The following is a 21,735-nucleotide window of genomic DNA, read 5'->3' as shown; positions in this document are numbered from 1 at the left end:
ATTCCTTTATACTGTCTGGACTATTTCTTCCTCCATGTTGGTTCTCACATCAATGCATCTGCACGGAAGATTTTACTTCACGGTGTCCTTCAGACGCATTTTGTCTTTTCTAGTTTCTCTCCGCGTCCTCTTGTTCTTCTGTGCCACCCAAAGACGTCTTCTTTGTTAATTGTGTCCATCCCTTTCATGAAAACGGCAATCGTATCACCTCTTTCTCTTCTGTCATCGAAAATGGGTAGTTCCATCATGTCTAGTATTCCTTTTTTTTGGGTGGGGGGAGGGGGGAGGTGCTGCATATTCCAGTTGTCTGGGATGGATCAGACCTTCGATGAGTTTTTCCTTCATCTCATCCATGCAGTGCAATGCCACTCTTATGTATGTTAACATTTTGTAAGTCTCCTCAGTAACCTTCTCGAAAATATTTTTATGAAAAATTTCCCATAATCAAAACTGCTAGGTCTTTGTTCTCTCTCTCTCTCTCTCTCTCTCTCTCTCCTCTTTTTTAGTTGATTTGCATTTGTTGTATTCCAAATAATTTTGTAGTAATTTTTTTTTATCTATTTCTATTTTTTGCATTACAATTTAATTTCCACACCCGGTTCCAGTAATAAATACTGCAGATTTTACTGTAGCAATTTGCAATTGTCTTTACTTATTATTTTCCACGTGATTTTAGCGTCATCGACAAATAGATTGTTGTAATGGTTGATTCCATCCATCATATCGTTAGTATACAATATATCAAGACCATTACGCGTTCCTGTGGGACTCCATTAGTTACTTCCCTCCTGTGTAACATCCTGTCTTTGACGATCGTCCTCATTAATCTTTCGGGAACTCCTTCATCCAGTCCAGAAAGCCTCCTTTTGAATCCAATTTTTTTATTTCAGCATTAATCTTTTGTTAAGTAATGTGTCATAAGTTATCTGTACGAGTATATTTAGATCCATACAGTCCACGCAACTCTCTTGTTAGACGTTGAGCGGCGTTGAGTCAAAGATTTACAAACTTATATCATATGACCTTTTTCTTGAATATAGATTGGTTATATGCAAAGATCCTTCCAAATATTCCATCCACTTGTCTTTCACAATTCTCTCACACAGTTTATATGTTTTGCTGGTCAAGGACATCGGTCTATAACATAGGAGCTTCTCCACGTCTCTTTTTTTTTTTATAAATTGGAACCACATTGACCCTCTTCCAGTCTCGAGGTACTTTTCCTTCTTCTAATGAATACACACTAAGCTCATGAGTTTTGTCCACCAGTTGTTTTTATTATTTGAGTATCCAATTGCAATTCAGGCTCTGATGTTATTATTGATCTAGACCCTAGATTCCAATGTTTCTAGCAGTTAGGTACTTCCTTCATGTCCACATTTGTCATTTACCCGTATCTAGTTAGTCTTTTCCTCGTTCCAATTTCATTTTCCTCTGTGATTTCGAAGTCTATTCGTTATTTCAGATTGGGTTTGTGTATCTTGATTGACTATTCCATCTACTTTTAGCATGGCAGTTTCTTCTTATTTACATTTATCAGATATATATTTTTCATAATTTCTTCCTTCTTTTCTTCTTATTTTTATGCATTCGTTTCTGCTCGCTGGTTGCAGTGCAATGTTCAGATCTATGTAGCAGAAAACTATTTTGTTGTTTGTCCATGTGCGTGTGTCCACTTTACTGTATTGTCTGTGTGCTCGCTTGGGTGGTCGAGGCTGATGGTTATTGTTATCCCAAGACATATATATATATATATATATATATATATATATATATATATATATATATATATATATATATATATATATATATATATTGTGTGTGTGTGCGCGTGTGCGTGCTAAGGAATAATGATAGTTCGTATTCAAGCATGAGTGACCATTAGGAGAGACAACTTAATAAAGCAAAGCACTTTCGTATATTCACATGCACTGGAGATATAAATATACGAAAGCGTTTTGGTACGGATGTCTACTAGTGGTCGCTCATGCATACACTGTGTGTGTGTGTGTGTGTGTGTGTGTGTGTGTGTGTGTGTGTGTGTGCGCGTGTGCGTGTGATATATATATATATATATATATATATATATATATATATATATATATATATATATATATAGATAGATAGATGCATACATACATAAACTAAAATCTAATTTTTCTTTTCTTATAAAAAGAGGAACCTCCTTAGCAAACTTGGGGAAGACTTTCGGGTTTGTAGGAAACTTTCCTTATCCCCTCATCATCGTTACGGACATATCAACCTGATACAGCTTAGCGTGAAATGACGCGCGTTCCATCTCCGGCATCAACTTGCTCGTAACTGACAGCCAATTAAGATGCCCAGTCACGTGACTATTACGTTTAGTCTGTAGTAATTAATGCCATGGCCTCCCAACAACCACTGCTGGGTCACTTCCATTTGTCCGCAACTAAGCGTGGTAGGTGTCGGTCCTCTGGAAAGTTGGGGTCTCGGTCTTTGGAGGTCCCTTTCAGGTCAGGGTCCCTCACTTCCTCTCTCACTTCACCTGAATGAAACTGTCAGGTTTTATTTCTTGTGAAAATAGGTGGGAGGTGGAGGTGGTGACAGTGATGACAGTGGTGGTGATGGTAGTGGTGGTAGTGGTGGTAGTAGTTATAACTAACAATAATAATGGTGATTATGATGGTGGTTGTGGTGGTGGTGATGACCTAGGTGGTGGGAGTGGTGTTGGTGGTAGTGTTGGAGATGATGATGGCGTTGGTGGATGTGGTGGCGGCGTTGGCAGTCGAGACGCTAATCCTGTGATCGTTGTCATAGAAGTAATTGGCTTTGGCGCCGCTTTGTTGTTGCTTGCCCCTTCGCTCACTCGCTCGCTCGTCCGGGCGGATGGTTGGGCGTTGGTCAAACCAGGAACTTGAGGCTGACCTCGTCTGACCTTGCAAAAGGGGGAGACTTTAACTTCTTCTCTCGTGGTAGAAGAGACATGAAAGATGATGGATTTTCTTTACCTATATATTTTGGACAGAAGTACTTTAACGTCTCGTGATGGAGTCTCTTTAGCTATATATTTGGACAGAAGTGCCGGTCAAATGAAGTCCATGACAACAGCACTATCTACATGTTTAAGGGCAGCAGAAAAGGAAAAAAATAGATTTAATGAAATTACCAAAATCCTCAGAAATGACCACAAATTCCCGCAAAGTAACATGTCCTGAAAATGAATGCAAAGAAACGTGTTGTTGTAACTCAACATAAAGAAAGACTAAAAACGTAATGATAATAATGATAATGATGATCATCATCATCATCGCCACCACCATCACCATCATCATCATCATCATCATCATCATCATCATCATCATCATCATCATCATCATCATCATCATCATCATCATCATCATCATCATCATCATCATCGATAGAATCCACATCACTCTCGCCTTCCGTCTCACCTTTCGGAATCTTTTTCTCTCCCCTAAACCCCCTGTGTACGCTTAAACCTTAAATCTAGAGCAAGATGAGGTTGACCACCAAACCCTTCTCTTAGGAGAGGAGAGGAGAGGAGTCATAGTCTCTTCAAACAAACCGAGATCTTCAGTGCAATCCACTTGGGCTTTGCCCAGAATATTCTCACAAGGGATGATCACTATCTTCGTGTGTCTGTGTGTGTACGTTCACGTGTGCGTGTGTTTATGTATGTACGTTCACGTTTGCGTGTGTTTGTGTGTGTGTGTGTGCATGTTTACGTGTGCTTGTGTTTGTGTATGTGAGTATGTTCATGTTTGCGTGTGTTTGTGTGTGTGTGTGTGTGTACGTTCACGTGTGTGTGCGTATGTTTCTGTGTATGTGTACGTTCACGTGTGTGTGTGTACGTTCATGTGTGCGTGTTTCTGTGTATGTGTACGTTCATGTGTGTGTGTGTGTGAAGTTCATGTGCGCGTGTTTGTGTGTGTACGTTCACGTGTGAGAGTGTGCGTGTTTTCGTGCATGTGATATGACATGTTATTTTTTTAGCCAAGCTCGCGCTTCCACTTCGGAGGAAGTTTGCCATCCCCCCTAACCAAATAAAATCATCTGACGGCAGATGAAATGAGACTCCAAAATAAATCGAGAGAATCCCCCTTTCCCCTCTTCGGCTGAAAAAAATCGGCTGGCGGAACCTAGAATGAGTATCCTAATGGTATAACTCCAGTGTGATTTTTTGAGGGTGGTGGACGGGCATCGTATGGTCCATCAGAGCCAAACTATTTTCCGTTTCGGGAACCTGGGCACAGTTTTGATCGCACTGCCCTAATCTGGGGGTGTTAGAGAGAGTTAGAGAGAGAGAGAGTAAAGAGAGAGAGAGAGAGAGAGAAATTGGAGGACTCATTTAAAAGTTGGACTGATCTGTCCTGCGTCGCCCTGAAATCTCGATTTGGCTCCGGCGGCTGGGTGGCTGTCTGGGTGGCTGGCCGGCCTTCATGGGTGGCTTGCGACCCCCCCCCTGTGAGAATGGAGTGGGGGGTCACTGTGCCCCCAGCCTGGTCGGTCTTGGGTGCCTGTGGAATAGGAAACCACATCCGGGAATGTTGACATCCATATGATATTCTCCCGAAGATCCTGACTGGGGTGGTATCGTTGTCTCCGAACTAGCGTCGCTTTGCCTCGCTTTGCCTTGCTTCGCATTGCTGAATAAAATCGCCTGGCGTCAGCCAGAGTGGATGTATACGTCATGTGTATCAGACCACTCAACCTTGGATATATGAAATTTTGGATTTTTTTTTTTTTTATCGAGTTTCATGATGAAGACTTCATGGAGTCAATTAAAATATGGAGTCCCATAAATCCTTTAAATCCCTTAAATTCCTTAAATCGAGGGAAGAGTGTGGAACAAATGCTTAAGTCGTGAGTCGCAGGGCTTCCTGTGACTGAATGAAATGGACTAGCGCCGCCCAAAGACTACGGGAGATGCGGCAAGTGCAAATGAAGAGGCTGGAAAGGCATCAGATTGCAGGACAGCGTGATCAGCATTACCATACGGGCTTGTAATATCTCTCTCTCTCTCTCTCTCTCTCTCTCTCTCTCTCTCTCTCTCTCTCTCTCTCTCTCTCTCTCTCTCTCCACTTTCTCCTTTTTTCTCTTTCTCTCCCTCCCTCCCCTCTCTCTCTCTCTCTCTCTCTCTCTCTCTCTCTCTCTCTCTCTCTCTCTCTCTCTCTCTCTCTCTCTCTCTCTCTCTCTCTCTCTCTCTCTCTCTCTCTCTCTCTCTCTCTCTCTCTTTCTTTCTCCCTCTCTTTCTCCTCTTTATCCTTTTTTCTCTTTCTCTCCCTCTCCCCCCCTCTCTCTCCTCTCTCCCTCCCTCTCTCTTTCTATCTCTCTCCCTTTTTCCCTTTCTCTCCCTTTTTCTCTTTCTCTCCCTCTCCCCCTCTCTCTCCCTCTCTTTCTCTCCCTCCCTCCCTCTCTTTCTTTCTCTCTTTCTCTCTCTCTCTCTCTCTCTCTCTCTCTTTCTCTCTCTCTCTTTCTCTCCCTCTCCCCACCCCCTCTCTCCCTCTCTTTCTCTCCCTCCCTCCCTCTCTTTCTTTTTCTCTTTCTCTTTCTCTCCCGCTTCCCCCTCTCTCTCTCCCCTCTCTCTCCCTCTTCTTCTCCCTCTCTTTCTCCTCTTTCTCTCCCTCCCTCCCTCCCTCTCTCTCTCTGTCTCTGTTGAAGACCGGGTGATCAGCGCAGAAGAACTCCATGTCGTTAGAGGATTAGTAATTACTTCGATTAAGCTTACACTGTGATGAGTTACTCACACTTAAAGGTTATATTACTTGTAACTCCAAACGATTTTATTCATCTTTGAGTGACCCCAGGTTGTTGAAAGGAGTGAGCATGGAGGAGCACTTGTCTTTACCTTGTATGGGCAAGATTAAGAATCCCTTCAGGACTGCAGAGCTCCCAGCGGCGACCCCCCGAAGATTTTTTTTTTTTTTTTTTTTTTTTTTTTTTTTTTTTTTTTTTTTTCTCCCCTACGGTGCGAAGGACTTGAAGAAGAAGGAGAGTCCAATCGAACGCTGAGGCGGCGAGAAGTCGGTCGGAGAGTCGGAAGTTCAATCGAAAAAAAAAAGAGAGAGAGAGAGAGAGTCGTGCTTTGAGCCTGAGGTCACGAGTCTCGGCTTTAATTTTGAAACTTTATCAGAAGCGAATATTCGGCGACAGAGGGAGCACGCGCCAGTTCCGGGAGCCTATTGGCTCCGGAACATCGCGATCCATCCGGGGGCTGCTCCTCCCCCACCCCCTGCCCAACCCCCAACCCTCCGGCGTGCACACAGCCTGTTTGTTGAAGCAGTACCTTGTATAACCTTCCCGCCCGACCTGCGATTTGTTTCGCCAAATCCAACTCACCTCAAATTGCGACACAGGGATAGAAGCGCTGGTCATCTGGAGTCCATAACTGTTGCCTCTCAACCTCCCCGTACGTGCCTCGAACCTCTCTGCCTCACACACGACCCGTGGTCTTAATTATGCAAGCAGAGCATTTGCGGCCAAATATTTCGTGGATTTCTCCACACAAGAGAATATTTTACGGTAAACGTTCTAGAGGAACGTATAATATATCTGCCAAAAACGGTAAACTTCCGGTTACAAGGAACCATTGGATACTTCAAGATCTTGACCGTATTAGAAGCGCTGGTAAAGTACACCTATAAAGAACAAGAACAAGAAGAACAACAACATCACCAACAACAACACCAACAGCAACATTGCCAACAACAGCACTACCAGCAACGACGACAACAACACCAACATCATCATCATCAAAGCAACAACAAAACCACCAACAACAACGACAGCAGCAACAAAAATAACACCTGCAACTCCATCTCCAACAACACCACCAACAACAACAACAACAACAACAACAAAACCACCAACAGCAACAACAACAACAACAACAACAACAACAACAACTACCTTGACTGTAGACTTTCTTGTCGACTGACTCCTGCCTGATCCTGCGAGCAGACTAGGTTGGGGGGGGGGAGTGACACAGATGGTCCCTGAGCGCCCAGCTGGCTCACCATCTTTTCGTTCAGCTTATTCACAAGCCGCTCCGTCGTCATAACTCAGCTGGAGGCAGCTGGCAGCCCTTCTCGTTAGCACGCCGCTTCTACAGACACACCGAAAGGCCGCTGCGCAAGCCCTTCGAGCGCGATTCACGCAGCCTGCTCGATAACCCCCTTCCACCCGCTGCCGTACTTCGTATATTATGTTCTGGTGAGTGCCAGAGTTTGGACCAGTGGGCCTCAACCTGTGATCCATGGACCACCTTATGGGACACAGAGTGTGTCAAATGGGGTCACGAACCGAAATCTAAAGGGAGTTAGTGGATGCTTAGTGATTAAATTCAGTGTTGAAAGAGGTTCTTCAGGAGGACAAAAAAAAACAGCACTACATAAATCTGCGAAATACGTGAAGAAAGACAGACTGGGAATCACAGTCTTACGATTAATACCTCCTCCTGTCATGAGGGCAACTGGCGACTTAATTCATTTGTGTGGCGTCCTGTGGACGGAAAACGAGTTAGAGTTATTTGGATTAACTCTTCCTTTGTTTCCGGTCGAAAGAATCGTCTATCGTTAGCCAGAATAAAGGCTGTGACCTATTTCACTGTGCGGACCAACCACGTAATCGAAACCGAATTGGGCTAGGACCTTGGCCCGCGGACCAACCACCCAATTGAGTTAGGTTGAAGTTTTGGCCCGTGGACCAACCACCCAATCAAGTTGGGTTGGAGTCTTGGCCCGCGAGCGACCATGGGTCGGAGTTTTGGCCCGCGTACCAACCACCCAATCGTGTTGGGTTGGAGTCTTAGCCCGTGTACCAACCACCCAATCGTGTTGGGTCGGACTCTTGACCCGCGGACCAACCACCCAATCCAGTTTGGTTGACATCTTGGCCCTCGGACCAACCATCCAATCGAGTTGGGTTGGAGTCTTGACCCGCGAACCAAACACCTAAATGAGTTGAGTTGGACCCTTGGCCCGCGGACCAACCATCCAATCGAGTTGGGTAGGAGCCTTGGCCTGCGGACCAACCATCCAATCGAGTTGGGTAGGAGGCTTGGCCCACGGACCAACCAGCCAATCGAGTTGGGTAGGAGTCTTGGCCCGCGGACCAACCACCCAACCGAATAGGGCTGGAGTTTTGGCCCGCGGACCAACCAGCCAATCGAGTTGAGTTGACGTCTTGAACCGCGAACCAACCACCCAGTCGATTTGGATTGGAGTCTAGGCCCGCGGCCCAACCACCCAATCGAGTTGGGTTGGAGCTTTGGCCCGTGGACCAACTACCCATTCGAGTTGGGTTGACGTCTTGGCCCGCGGACCAACCACCTAATCGAGTAGGGTAGGAGCCTTGGCCCGCGGGCCAACAAAACCCGCGAGCTGTTGACCGCCGCGAGCGCTTCTGGTTCATATTCGTCCTCCCGCTGTTCGCCGCCTCGAGCTTCCATATCTTTTTCATATCCAGTTCGACCAGAACGTTGGTGTGCACGCTGGGTGCACACCAACGGAGCTTGGTGGGGGTGGGGGCTACCCATCACCCTTACCATCCCCCGTCCCCCAACTATTCCCCCCCCATCCCGTCCCACTCACCCCCCCCCCACCTCCGCGTCATGCAGTTTTACTTCTGTGTCCCGTTCTTCCCTGTCGAACGGAAATTGCCGGAACGGTCTGCCGAATCGCCTGTGTATGTAAGCAAACCTAGAGGTTTATGACTTTACAAAGGCCGAATTGGACGCGCTACGCCATTTTGATGGTGGGAGGGGGGGCCAAAGGGCGATTCGTCTCTCTCTCTCTCTCTCAATCTTTCTCTCTCTCTCTCTCTCTCTCTCTCTCTCTCTCTCTCTCTCTCTCTCTCTCTCTCTCTCTCTCTCTCTTTTTCTCCCTCCCTCCCTCCACATCCCTCCCATGCAGATCGTTCTGATTCTTCTCCTACCAAAGACCACGCGCTGTCTGTAGTCAATAAGTCGCCGTCAGGAGAATTATTTACAGAATTGTCAGCTGTAAATAGACTTGTTTTCCCATGATATTTCCCATTGACCTACCCACCTATGCTCATGCTTGTGCTTATCGTTACTAGCCTGTAGTTGTAATTGGCCTGCTCGTACCTGCCTGCACATACCAACACCTTCTTCGTAGCTGGTTAGCATCTTCAACTCGAGATATTGTCCATTGGCGTTAGCCAGAATAAAGTCTGTAGAGCCCATCATTGTAACCTTATCTATCCTTGGGGCAAAAGGGTTAATCGGGGCGAATTTAACTCCGTCGTAGTTAAGGGAATAGAGTTAACTTTCCAAACCTCCCAGATGGCTAACTACGTCTTGGGTAGTGCAAATATCGTAGGCATCAGGAGTGTCTTATGTACGCGTGTGTGTTTATGTTCACCTCAGTGTGCGTTTTGATGTGTGTGCACACAGGGAACGCAGCCGTTTACGCACACGTGCTTACACCCCCGTCTTTGTTCTGACGAAATATTGCAGCAGTTTTATTCCCTCCGCCATTTTATGTTAGAGTCGTTTGAAAGAGCATAATTGTCGACGCAAGATGTTTGTCACAGGCTGTTATGACCTGCAAGTGGCGGCTCGAACGTTTTGAAAATGTTTTCTCGGTCGGAAGAGGAGGAAGAGGAAGAGGAGGAGGAGGGAAGGAGCGACGCAAGGGTCAAGCAGCAGCAGGCTGGACGTTCTGTGTAACAAGAATCAACCGGGCCGAGTTTTCGATTTTTCTTTTCTTTCTTTGTTCCTTTTATTTCCTTTACTTTTCTTTCTTTTCCTTTGTTTTAATGTTTCCTTTCTTTACTCGCTTTCCTTTACTCTTTTTCTTTCCGTTTTCTTTTCCTTTTATTTTACAAGAGATTTTTGAAACCATGGTGTATCGTCATTCACACGAGCGTGCTCATGGTGACCCAAGAGCGGAAGGAGAGAGAGAGAGAGAGAGAGCGAGACAGAAGGAAGAGAAGGATGAAGAGGAGGTAAATCTGCCGGGGAAGGAAGACTATTATCCTCGGACTTGTGACTCGAAGATATCCCTTGTGCTTCACACAGCTCCTCCCCCTCGGATGACGATGCATCCACTCCTGGCATCCAGTGCCCCCATTCAGTGACGTCAGGTCGGCAGTTAAAAATGATGACGTCACGGGGAAATGGTTCCTGAGTGCCAGAACGCAGGGGCAGGTGCTATGGCACTAGTGCCGCAGTTGCCTGTGGTGGGTGGGCAAGAGATGAGGCACTTTTGTTGTGCCAAACATTCAGTCGAGATCCCGCACCGGCCGGGATCCCGCACCGGCCGGGATCCCGCACCGGCCAGGATCCCGCACCGGCCGGGATCCGGCTGTTTTTTTTCTTTCTAATTCTTCACTCTGGATTGCGGATATGTTGAAGTGGTTGAGCTACCTTGATTATAATAATAGTAGTAATAATAATAATAGTAATAATAATAATAATAGTGATAATTATATTAATAGTAATAATATTAATAATGATAATATTATTAATAATAATATTAATAAAAATAATAATGATTGATAATAACAATAATAATGGTAATGGTAATGATAATAATAGTAATAATTATAATAATGATGGTTATTAGTGATGATAACATCTGGCGAGGGCTCTCGTCGGCCCTTCTCGTAGGTACCTCTGGCTGCAGGAGGAGGAAGAGGAGAAGCCGTCTCGCCGGTTCTCTGATTATGCGAACGAAGAGGTGATGGAAATTGGAAATCCAGTCGAAGTTGATTGGGAAAGAGGTCGTGGACCATTCCATCCACCCCACCCCCCACTAAAAAAAAAAAAAAAAAAAAAAAAAAAAAATGGGGGGGGGGGGACGAGAACCCGGATGCCCGTCCGAAGAGCATCAATATCTCCTGGAGGAGCTTTGGGAGACCCGGTGGTATCATCTCCCCGGAGTTGCAGCACATATCCGGGAGGGCTGCCTTCCGTACTCGTCGCCCTGGACTGCGGGCGACTCGCCCTTAAGGGCGATTTCGGAGACGTCACGGCCGCCTTCGGGAAGGGAACAAGAGTGTTTCTCTCGACGTCTTCAGGTTTGCTCCTGATGTATCATCCAGGCATTCCCACCCCCTCCCCTCCTCCTTCTCTCTCCTTCTCCCTCCTTCTCCCTCCTTCTCTCTCCTTCACTTTCTTCCTCCCCTTCCTCTCTCTCATTTTTCTTATCCATCATTCTTATCTTCTTTTTCCCTTTTCGTCTTCTTTCTTCTCTTCTTTTCCCTCCTCCTTCTCATCTTCCTCCTTCTCATCTTCCTCCTTTCTTTTTACCTCTTCCCTCCTCCTCCCTCTATCTTCCTCCTCCTCTCCCTTCTCTTCATTTTTCCTCCTCCCTCCTCCTCCTGTTCATCCTCTCTCTTCTTTTCTCCGCTGACGATCACGAGATGCCTGTACTACTCACGAGGGCCGGTCCCCTGAACCAGGTCGCGATCGATCGAGACCCAGCAAGACCCCAGATCCGGTACTCAGCTGAAGAAGATCCTCTGGCGTGTAGCTCCACCTCCTCAATCTCAATCTCCTCCTCCTCAATCTCCATCTCCACCTCCACCTCAGTCTCCTCCTTCACCTCTATTTCCTCCTCCCCTTCCTCCTCCTCCACCATCTCCTCCTCCTCCACCACCTCCTCCACCTCCACCTCCTCTTCCTCCCCTTCCTCCATCACCATCTCCATCTCCTCACCTTCCATCTCCACCTCCTCCTCTTCCTCCCCTTCCTCCATCACCATCGCCATCTCCTTCTCACCTTCCACCTCCACCTCCTCCTCTTCCTATTCCTCCTTCTCCGGCAGGGGAGGAGCGCTGAGGACGTCGGCAGCGTGCGTCCCCTGCACACCAGGGGGTTCGCAGGGTGACCCGTCCGGCACTAAAAATCGTCAAAGAGAAACGACTTGGGCGCCGGCCACTAATTGCCTTTATCAGTCCCACTTGGCAGCAGGCCAGACCTTCTTCGGCCCAACTCAGCCTCCCCTCCCTCCCCCCCCCAAAAAAAGGGGGGGGAGGGATGGGGTCTGTAGCCAGGGTGACCTGTCATCATCTTAAGGTCATAACCTAACCCATAAGCCTTAGGTTGATCTGGGAACTCATAAGAAAAGGAAGAGGGCGGGAGGGATTGGTGGAGGTAAAAAGGACTTTGAATAAGGAAAGTAGAAAGAAAAAAAAATAGTCCAAGTTAAAAACCGATCGGATTTTTTTAAAACTAATTTCGTCTTATGAAGGATTGTGGGCCGTAGGGGTGTCACGTAAGTCGCTCAAGTGTTGGCTGGGTAAAAGTGATTTTTTTTTTATTCAGCTCTTATGCCGATATTTCATTTTAATTCGAATGTGCAGACATTTCTGTTCTTAATTTCCTACATTCCTTGTGGGTCTGTTTCCATTATGTCGCCAGACAATTCATTTATCTGTGCTTTTAGTTCAGACAATTCAGTTACTTGTGTTTCTAGTTCAATTTAGCAAAGTAATGTGATTACCAGTGTTTTCTCATTTTACACATTTTAGCACCAAGTTTGAAATACTTCTTTGAGACTTTTTGGTAATGGATTGGATTGGAACTGAACTCCGGAAACACGACTGTCGAACCAATTAGCTTTCGTTATAACACGAGTCTTCGACAAAAGGAAAAAAAAATTGTGTGACGAAGTCTTTGATATTTGTTTATACCACACAGACGAGAAGCATTCCCCCCTCCCCTCCCACCTCCCCTTCCTCCCACTCTTCCCACCTCCCACTCTTACCACCTCCCCTCCCACTCTTCCCACCTCCCCTTCCTCCCACTCTTCCCACCTCCCACTCTTCCCGCCTCCCCTCCCACTCTTCCCACCTCCCTCCATCCCACCTCCCCTCCCACTCTTCCCACCTCCCCTCTCACTCTTCCCACCTCCCCTCCCACTCTCTTCCCACCTCCTTCCCTCCCACCTCCCCTCCTTCCCTCTCCCCTCCCACTCTTCCCACCTCCCCTCCCACTCTTCCCACCTCCCCTCCCACTCTCTTCCCACCTCCTTCCCTCCCACCTCCCCTCCTTCCCTCTCCCCTCCCCCTTCCCTCCCCCCTCTCCCCTTTCCTCCCACCTCCCCTACCACTCTTCCTACCTCCCTCCCTTCCTCCCTCCCTTCCTCACACCTCCCCTCCTTTCCACTCTTCCTGCCTCCCCTCCTTCTCTTTCTTCCTGCCTCCCCTACTTCCCTCACGATCTTCCCACCCCCTCCCTCCCTCCCACCTCCCGTCCCTCCCTCCCACTCTTCCCACAACCCTCCCCACTCCCACCTCCTGTCCCTCCCTCCCGCCTCCCATCCCTCCCTACCACTTTTCCTACAACCCTCCCTTCTCCCCACTCTTCCCACAACTCTCTCTTCTTCCCACTCTTCCTACTCCCCTCCCTCTCTCCCACCTCCCACTCTTCCCACTCCTTTTCCTCCCTCCCACCTCCTGTCCCTCCCACCTCCTGTCCCTCCCACACTTCCCACCCCCTCCCCCTCCCCTCCCACTCTCCCCACCCTCCTCACTCATCCTTTCCGTCGCCTCTGTAGCTCAAATAACAGCGGCTACATCGCGCCGCGCGGCAGTAACCCGGTCCTTGTTCCTCAAGTTTTCTTCGCCGCCCCCCCACCCCCGCGTCCATTTGGCCGTGACATATGCCGCGCCACCCCGGCGGGGGACGAAGCTTCCAATCTAGCCGGGGCCAGCTGTCGCCAGGCACCTGATACTTCACGCGCGGCGCCGCTCCAAGTCGCTCTGTTCCGAGTTAGGGAGAACTTTATTCCGACCCCGTCCCATTTTTTTTTTTTTTTTCGGGTGGGGGGGTGTTAAGTGCGGCCGTGATCGGACTGTTCGACTCCTGTGAGGCGCTGCAGGTCTCTTGCGTTCAGAGAAGCCTGTTTCATGATATGGTTGCCAACTCGGTCTCCCGTCGCCGTTGCGGCTGATTGTTGGCGACAGCAAAGTCTCTCTTAGGAGTCATTTGACTCCAAAGGTTATGAGAGTGCTTTAACCAGGTGATCCTCATATCAAGCTCTGGCTCCTGTCGCCAGGTGATTTTATTACACTAATTGAACTTGCAAACGTCATCTGGCCGCGTCCGGCGCCGTCGCTTAGTGTAACACCGTGCTTAGATAAATAAATAAATCAATCATCCCATTTCAGAGTAGGATTTCAAACTCATAGGTAAATAGATAAATAATTGATCTCATTTCACGCCAATGTTGACAACTTTAGTAGATAAATAGATAAATGAATGAATAAGTACATAAATGAATTAGTGGATGAATAAATGAACAGGTAGATATCATTATTGGCTGTCAAAGTAGGCACGCAACACAGTTGGCAGATGACATGACACATAATGTTAGAATTATTCATTTTGAATATTTGAGTGAATGAATGAATGAATGAATGAATCCGATCGCTTTGAACAGTGCATTCATACTTAGGCCATAGGCTACCACTACAGTAACCAGCGCTTCTATCCCTGGGGACCATATCGCACCGAAGAGGTGGTGTCATAGAAGTGGTAAAAGAGAGATTAAAGGAGAGATAGAGAGCAAGGAGCAGAACGGAAGGTAGACCTTCATTATTTCATTTATTTATTTATTTATTTATTTATTTGTTTATTTATTTATTTATTTTTATCCAGGCATTCCTCGCCCCCTACTCCCTCCTTCTCCCTCCTTTTCCCTCTTCCTCCTCCCTCTCCCTCTCATCTTACTCATTCTCTTCTTCTTTCCCTCCTTTCTCCTCCTCCTCCTCCTCCTCCTCCTCCTCCCCCTCCTCCTCTTCCATCCCCTCTCATATTCCTCATCCTCTCCCTTATCTTCTTTTCCCTCTTCCCTCCTCCTCCTCCCTCCTTCTCCTCCCTACTCCTCCTCCCTCCTCCTCCTCCTCCTCCCTCCTCCTCCTCCTCCCTCCTCTTTCTTCTTCCTCCTCCTCCTTCCCATTCGCCTCATCCTCCCCTTATTTTCTTTTCCTTCCTCCTTCCTCCTCATCCTCCCTCTCATCCTCCTCATCCTCCTCATCCTCCTCTTGTTTTTCCTCCTCCCTCCTTTTCTTCCTCCTTCTCCTCCTCCTTCTCCTCCTCATCCTCCTCTCCCTAATCCTCCTCCTCCTCATCATCATCCCCCTTTTCCCTCTTATTCTCCTCTTCATTCTTCCCTTCTCTTATTTTCCCTCCTCCTCCTCTTCCTTCTCCTTCTCCCCTCTTCCCTTTTCTTATCTTTTCCTCCTCCTCCTCCACCTCCTCCTCCTCCTTCTTCTTTTTCTCTCTCCCCTTTTCTTATTTTCCCCTCCCTCCTCCTCTTCTTCTTTCTCCTCCCTCTCATCCTTCCCTTCACTTATTTTCCTCCTCCTCGTCCCTCCTCCTCCTCTTCGACCTCCCTCTCATCCTCCCCTTCTCTTATTTTTTCTCCTCCTCCTCCTCCTCCTCCCTCTCATTCTCCTCATTCTTCCCTTCTCTTATTTTCCCTCCTTCTCCTCCTCCTCTTCCTCCTCCCTCTCCTCCTCCCCTTCTCTTATTTTCCCTCCTCCTCCCCCTCCTCATTCTCTTCCTCATTCTCCTCCTCATCCTCCTCCCTCTCCTCCTCATCTTCTCCCTTCTCTTATTTTTCCCTCCTCCCTCCTCCTTCCTCTTCCTCCTTATCCTCTCCCTCAGTTGCGTGGCGGCGGTGAGTGGCAGTGGCTGACATCATGTAGGCCTCATGATATGTGACGTCATATGCTACGTCACTGAGTCTCGCACATCGGAAGCTTGCTGATCTCGAATCTTCTCATTCACGGGTTTTCGAGTCCCGCACTTTTCTTCGATCTCCAGCAGTAACTAGTACTTACCAGCTCCTATAATCCCCAAAGTGCTTAATAGGGCAAAGGTGACGGCTTCGGCCGCAGCTACTCAGCGCCTCCTGGCGTAGGCTCCTCATCTTCATCCATAAGTGATGGCAGTCATGTGAAGTGGAACCCGTTTGTGTATATATATATATGTATTATTATATTTTCCTTTCTTTCCAGATCCAAGCCCGGTGGCGCCGCCTGCCTTTCTTTGGATGCGAATGTGGTGAGTATCTGGTCCTCTTAGTGCCCTTGCTCCCTATACAGGTGATTTCATTAGGTTCAGTTGTGGTGTCTGACATTGAAGCCCGAAGATCATATGTCCGCCCGACCAGTTGTCTGTCGGCCAAATGTCCTCCCAAGGGCCCGAAGTCAAGACACCCATAGGTTGCCCGAAGGTGTCATGGTACACGCATAGGGTGCCCGAAGGTGCCATGGTACACCCATAGGGTGCCCTATGGTGCCATGGTACACCCGACGGTACGTAACAACGCCGTCACTTCGTGGTTTCAGCGGTTCGCGGAGGGTCTGCTGTCGACGCCGCAAGGAGCGGGTCTCCGTGGTGTACGAAAAGAACGACGAAGGGTTTGACGATGACGCGGTCCGGGTCCGATCCGATATCAAGGTCTGCGTCAGGCTGCCGCTAGATGATTTTATTCAATTGAAAAATATTAGACTCTGCTTCTAACATTTCGCGGTCATCATTATTTATTAACTAAACGGAGCTTTCATTCTAGATGCCACAAGGTGATTTTATTCAGCTGAGGGAATCCCCACCCCTTTCTCAATGGAAGGGTCGAGTGGTATATAACATACAAAGAAATCACCTGTCGCTTGGCCTATCATCTATACAGTGAGCCACAGCTCCAGTCATAAAACGCGCGGGAAGACAAAACATCAACAGAGAATTGTTGTTGTTGTTGTTATGAATTGTAGTTGACCAGCGCTTCTGTCCACGTGAAGAGTCTCGCGCCGAATTCGCGCGAGAAGTGGATGAACAGGAATCCGTCCGCTGGTGATAGAAGTGCATTGATTGGCAAACTCTCATTAAACACGTTCATCTCGCAATGTATAGATGTGCGATACATCAGGGCCAAGACACCCCCCCCCAGCCCACCGCAGCCGCTAGAGAGTAAACCTCAACGCACCGAATTCGTCTTGGTAATGCATGTTCACTCGATAAATCAATATACAGTGCCCTGGTACACAGCTCTTGCTCTCTCTCCCTCCTCTCCCCCTCTCTAACTCTCTCCTCTCTCTCCATCTCTCTTTCTCTCTCTCTCTCTCTCTCTCTCCATCTCTCTCTCTCTCCATCTCCATCTCTCCATCTCTCTCTCCATCTCTCTCTCTCCATCTCTCTCTCTCTCTCCCACTCCTTCTACCTCCCACTCCTTCTCCCTCTCTCTCCCCCACACTCTCTCTCACTTTCTCTCTTTCTCTCTCTCTTTCTCCCTCACTCCCCTCTCCCTCTCTCCCTCCTTCACTCTCCCTCTCTCTTTCTCTCTCTCTTTCTCCCTCCCACTCCCTCTCTCTCCCTTCCTCTCTCCTTCTCTCGTTCTCTCGCTCTCTCTCGCTCTCTCTCTCTCGCTCTCTCTTTACTCTTACTGTCTTAATTAACTGCGCTTGCTAGCAGCATGCAAACGTTGCTTGTTGAGGTTGTTGGGAAGAGGTATACGCTGTACTGGTGAGCTAGTATTTACCGGACTGTATTTACCAAAATAAAAATAAAAAAGGAGGGTGGTGGCTACGTGCGTGGGAACTGGAATCCTATCTCCTTTTCCTTCTTCTTCTTCTTCTTCTTCTTCTTCTTCTTCTTCTTCTTCTTCTTCTTCTTCTTCTTCTTCTTCTTCTTCTTCTTCTTCTTCTTCTTCTTCTTCTTCTTCTTCTTCTTCTTCTTCTTCTTCTTCTTCTTCTTCTTCTTCTTCTTCTTCTTCTTCTTCTTCTTCTTCTTCTTCTTCTTCTTCTTCTTCTTCTTCTTCTTCTTTTCCTTCTTCTTCTTCTTCTTCTTCTTCTTCTTCTTCTTCTTCTTTTTCAAATGCCATGCCTGCTTTTGATTTCATTTATAGCTTCACCTTCGAGAACATCATCCTCGGAGCTCTTGTAGGAGTTGATGTGTGTGTGTGTGTGTGTGTGTGTGTGTGTGTGCAGAAATACACTTGTTGACATCCTACAGACATTTGCCATGCAAACCATGCACACGCTGAGATATTCTAAAATAATCCATGCATTTCATGTGTTTCTACATCGTCCCACACACGTCGTTCCCAACGCCTCAAGAGCTGCCAGCGATCGCTAGTTTTTTTGTAAACGTGGGCAGTCGCATGGAACACTGGGATATCTCTGTTTAATCTCTTCTTGGCGTGGTTGGTCATGCAATGTGCATAGCGTTTATATTTCTATATTCTTTTATAGTTGCAATACTTTTGTAAACAGGCTTTACTGATATGCTCTTTGGAAGTTGGATGTAAAAGCAACGCTGTTCAATTAATGTTCACGCAATCTTTACGAGCGTTTCTGCAACACATTTAGTTGAGCAAATATACCCCCGTGTTTGCCGGAAAGCTAATGCTTCACAGAAAATACCCGACAGAAATTTACCCGCCATTGCCTATTGTTACAGTAAACAAATAAATGATGTGTCTGAAGCCATACTGAGGCAGGAACACCAAAACCGCAAAAAAAAAAAAAAAAAAACATCAAATCAAGCCCCCTGGTGTTGTTTGGCATCACAAGCGAGATTGCCGACAGCTCTCTTTCATAAAGAATTCAGCGATTAAACTAGAAGCGGTACGCTAAGCTGAAATCACTTCATCAGACACAAGAGCAAAAAAGGTGAGGCACAAATCATACGAAGCACGTTGGGGTTTAAAGGACTACGTTGCACATCGCCTAGGAATGTGTGTACATTTCATCGAACACACCTGGTAACAACACACACTCGTGTCTCGTCGACTATTATCAATTCAACTTCTCCAGGCGTCGTCTCGTTTCTTAGTTCACAGTCGGGTCGGGTCGTCATCTTGGCGACGCATGCGCGGACAGTCGTAAACAAAGAGGACTCACGACCATTACGACCTCGTCTTAATCAGAACTCGGGCAAAAACGGACGTGTTTTTTTACGTAAACACGTCACAGCCGAACTCGACCCTACTCGATCCTGTCTCGCAGAAGGGTTTAAGAAACACACGCATGCACGCACGCACGCACACACGCACGCACGCACGCACGCACGCACACACGCACGGACTCGGAAGGATGCAGGTATAATAGTCAAATAAAATAAGCAAGTTTTAAGTTTATTTTGACCAATGGAAGAACATAGACGGGGCCTAACGAGCACAGCTTCTGTTATTTACTACAATTAGATAAAAAGACATACACGCACACACACATACCCATATATATATATATATATATATACATATATATATATATGTGTGTGTGTGTGTGTACATGCATACATACAGACGCATACATACACAAACACACACAGACACATACATACACATATACACGCACGCATACACACACACATACACACACATAAACACACACACACATACACCATTACCTATAGATCTAGCCCTATATGAGCTCTGAATTCTCATCCGGGAAGGTAATAGCTGTCGATGACAAGTCCAACGCGTGATCAAGACCGTAATGAATCACACGCGCGTACGCGCGCACACATACACACACGCGCGCGCGCGCGATGCGGGGAGATACACCTAAGTAAACACACACACACACACACACACACACACACACACACACACACACACACACACACACACACACACACACACACACACACACACTTACTCACGCGCACACATTCACACACACACACACACACGCGCGCACGCACACACACACGCACGCACATTTAACATCATATAAAATACAAACCAGGAAATTTAGACTCCTATCCGTTTCAGTGCTAGTGGTGCTTTCACGAGAGCACATTTTGCCCGTTCAAGAACGAGGCCGCGCTTTGGCCCCCTCACTACCAAGTGGAGGCCACAGAAGTGAATAAAATAGCGTGGCGGTAACAAGGATAAAATGGACTGTAGTGTACCAGCGCTTCTGTCATTGTGGACAACCTCGCGCCGTAAGAATCAGACGTCTAAGTATATCTATAAGGGCCATTTACAAGGTCAGACAGTTTGTCAAACCCGGTTTGTCAAACAAGTGTTTGAAGTGATGTTTGGCCGTGTGATTGATTCGGTTAAATGTCGTGAAACTCTCAGGAGACTAGGACGGTGCCCTCTACACGGCACTTTGTAGCGTGGAATTTCATAAACCATGCCTAGGTCCAACTCGCTAGCCGTCACCTTAACCTCAGCCGCAAGTAGCGGCGCTCAGACCTGCTGGGTGAACGAGCATCCACGAGTATAGCGAGTCCATAACAGTAGCCACTTTCCCAAGATCGTACTTATTCCACCCACAGCGTCTTTCATCACCGTTTGGGGCCGCCACGCAATACACCATAGATAAACACCCGTAATACACAAATTCCATTCAGAGAACACGTACGCTTTCTACGGAACGTTTCGTCCCACGCCTTATACATCCTCAGTCATATTCATGCGGAATGGCTCGTACCACACTTTTACTTCAACACAATACTATAATACCCGTCTCAGCGATCAGTGTGACACGAAAAACGCCTGAACATGACAATGGCTGACTGCACCGCATAGGACACGTATACACGGAAGTCTGGCAAATGCTATTCACGCTCTACATAATTACGGACGTTGGGACCAAACCTGTGCAACTTTTGCAATAATCAATGTCCCAAGGCTTCATGTTCCCCACAATACAGCGAAACTCGACACGGGACGCTGGTCTGTTGCACAGAGTATGCCTTGGTGGTCAGCCATCGACAACCTGCATGTGATGATCCTGCGAGAGGGACCTCGGAGCGGGTCGTCTCCCCATCTTTAAAAATCCCTGGTCATTCTTACTGTCATCTGGAGGTGCCAGCCCCAAGAGGCTGGCATTCAGTACCCGGAACAGGACGGAGATCTGTCCTTGTCAACCCCGACAGTTTTTTTTTCCACTGTTTCACATAAGGAGACGTCACAACCGGTAACTGATCATTCACTGTTGCCAACTCCTCCTGATAACTACCACCACCACTAATAATAATAATAATAATAATAATAATAATAACAACAACAACTACAACTGCAATAACATTACTACTACTACTACTACTACTATCACTGCTACTACTACCACTACTACTGCTATTACTATTGATACTGTCACTACTAGTACTACTACTACTACTATCATAACTGGTACCACCACTACTACTACCATTACTACTGTCACTACTACTACTACTACTAGTCGGTGACACAAAAAGAAACCCAGGCTAAAAGAACAGACGGCAGTACAGCGTTTCACCCCAGAGAAGGGAGACCCCCAAGGACTGTTCCCGGCCAGTGTAGGACCGCGGGTTTCTCGTCAGCTTATTATTAGACAACAGTCATTACCACTAGAGAGCCTTACGCAAGCATTCTTTGGGTCGATACAGAGTAATTGCCCTAAGCGTGGGCTGCAAGGTTGCAATATGCAAGAGAGTGGGGCCCCCCAAACACGAAGCCCAAACAGCTGGTTTGCGGACTTGCAGTGCTCTACGGCTGCGTGCTACGACACCCCCACCTGCTGCTGGCCAGCTGCGTACTCGGAAGCATTAGTCCTTACCCAATAGGTGGCACCGCAAAGGGTGGTGTACGGTCTTTTGTATTACCAACTGTTTACCAAAAGGTCTGAGTCATTATATATATATATATATGTATATATATATATATATATATATATATATATATACATATATATACTTATTTATATATTACATTTTATTATATATATATATATATATATATATTTATATATATATATATA

At 47.0% G+C, this 21,735-nt stretch overlaps 1 protein-coding gene across 2 annotated transcripts in view; it reads left to right on the top strand.

The window, feature by feature from the left end:
* LOC143028533 (chondroitin sulfate N-acetylgalactosaminyltransferase 1-like) overlaps positions 1–21,735 on the top strand; it is a 492,873-nt gene that overhangs the window by 348,419 nt on the left and 122,719 nt on the right. For both annotated transcript variants that reach the window (XM_076190790.1, XM_076190789.1), the window contains one exon: positions 15,997–16,042. The gene's annotated coding sequence lies outside the window, so the exon portion shown is untranslated. The remainder of the gene's footprint in view (positions 1–15,996; positions 16,043–21,735) is intronic.

This window comes from Oratosquilla oratoria, chromosome 9 (assembly GCF_046742065.1).
Source record: "Oratosquilla oratoria isolate Oo_2021 chromosome 9, ASM4674206v1, whole genome shotgun sequence".
In the NCBI taxonomy this organism is placed as follows: Eukaryota; Metazoa; Arthropoda; class Malacostraca; order Stomatopoda; family Squillidae; genus Oratosquilla; species Oratosquilla oratoria.
This window is presented reverse-complemented; position numbering and strand designations above follow the sequence as displayed.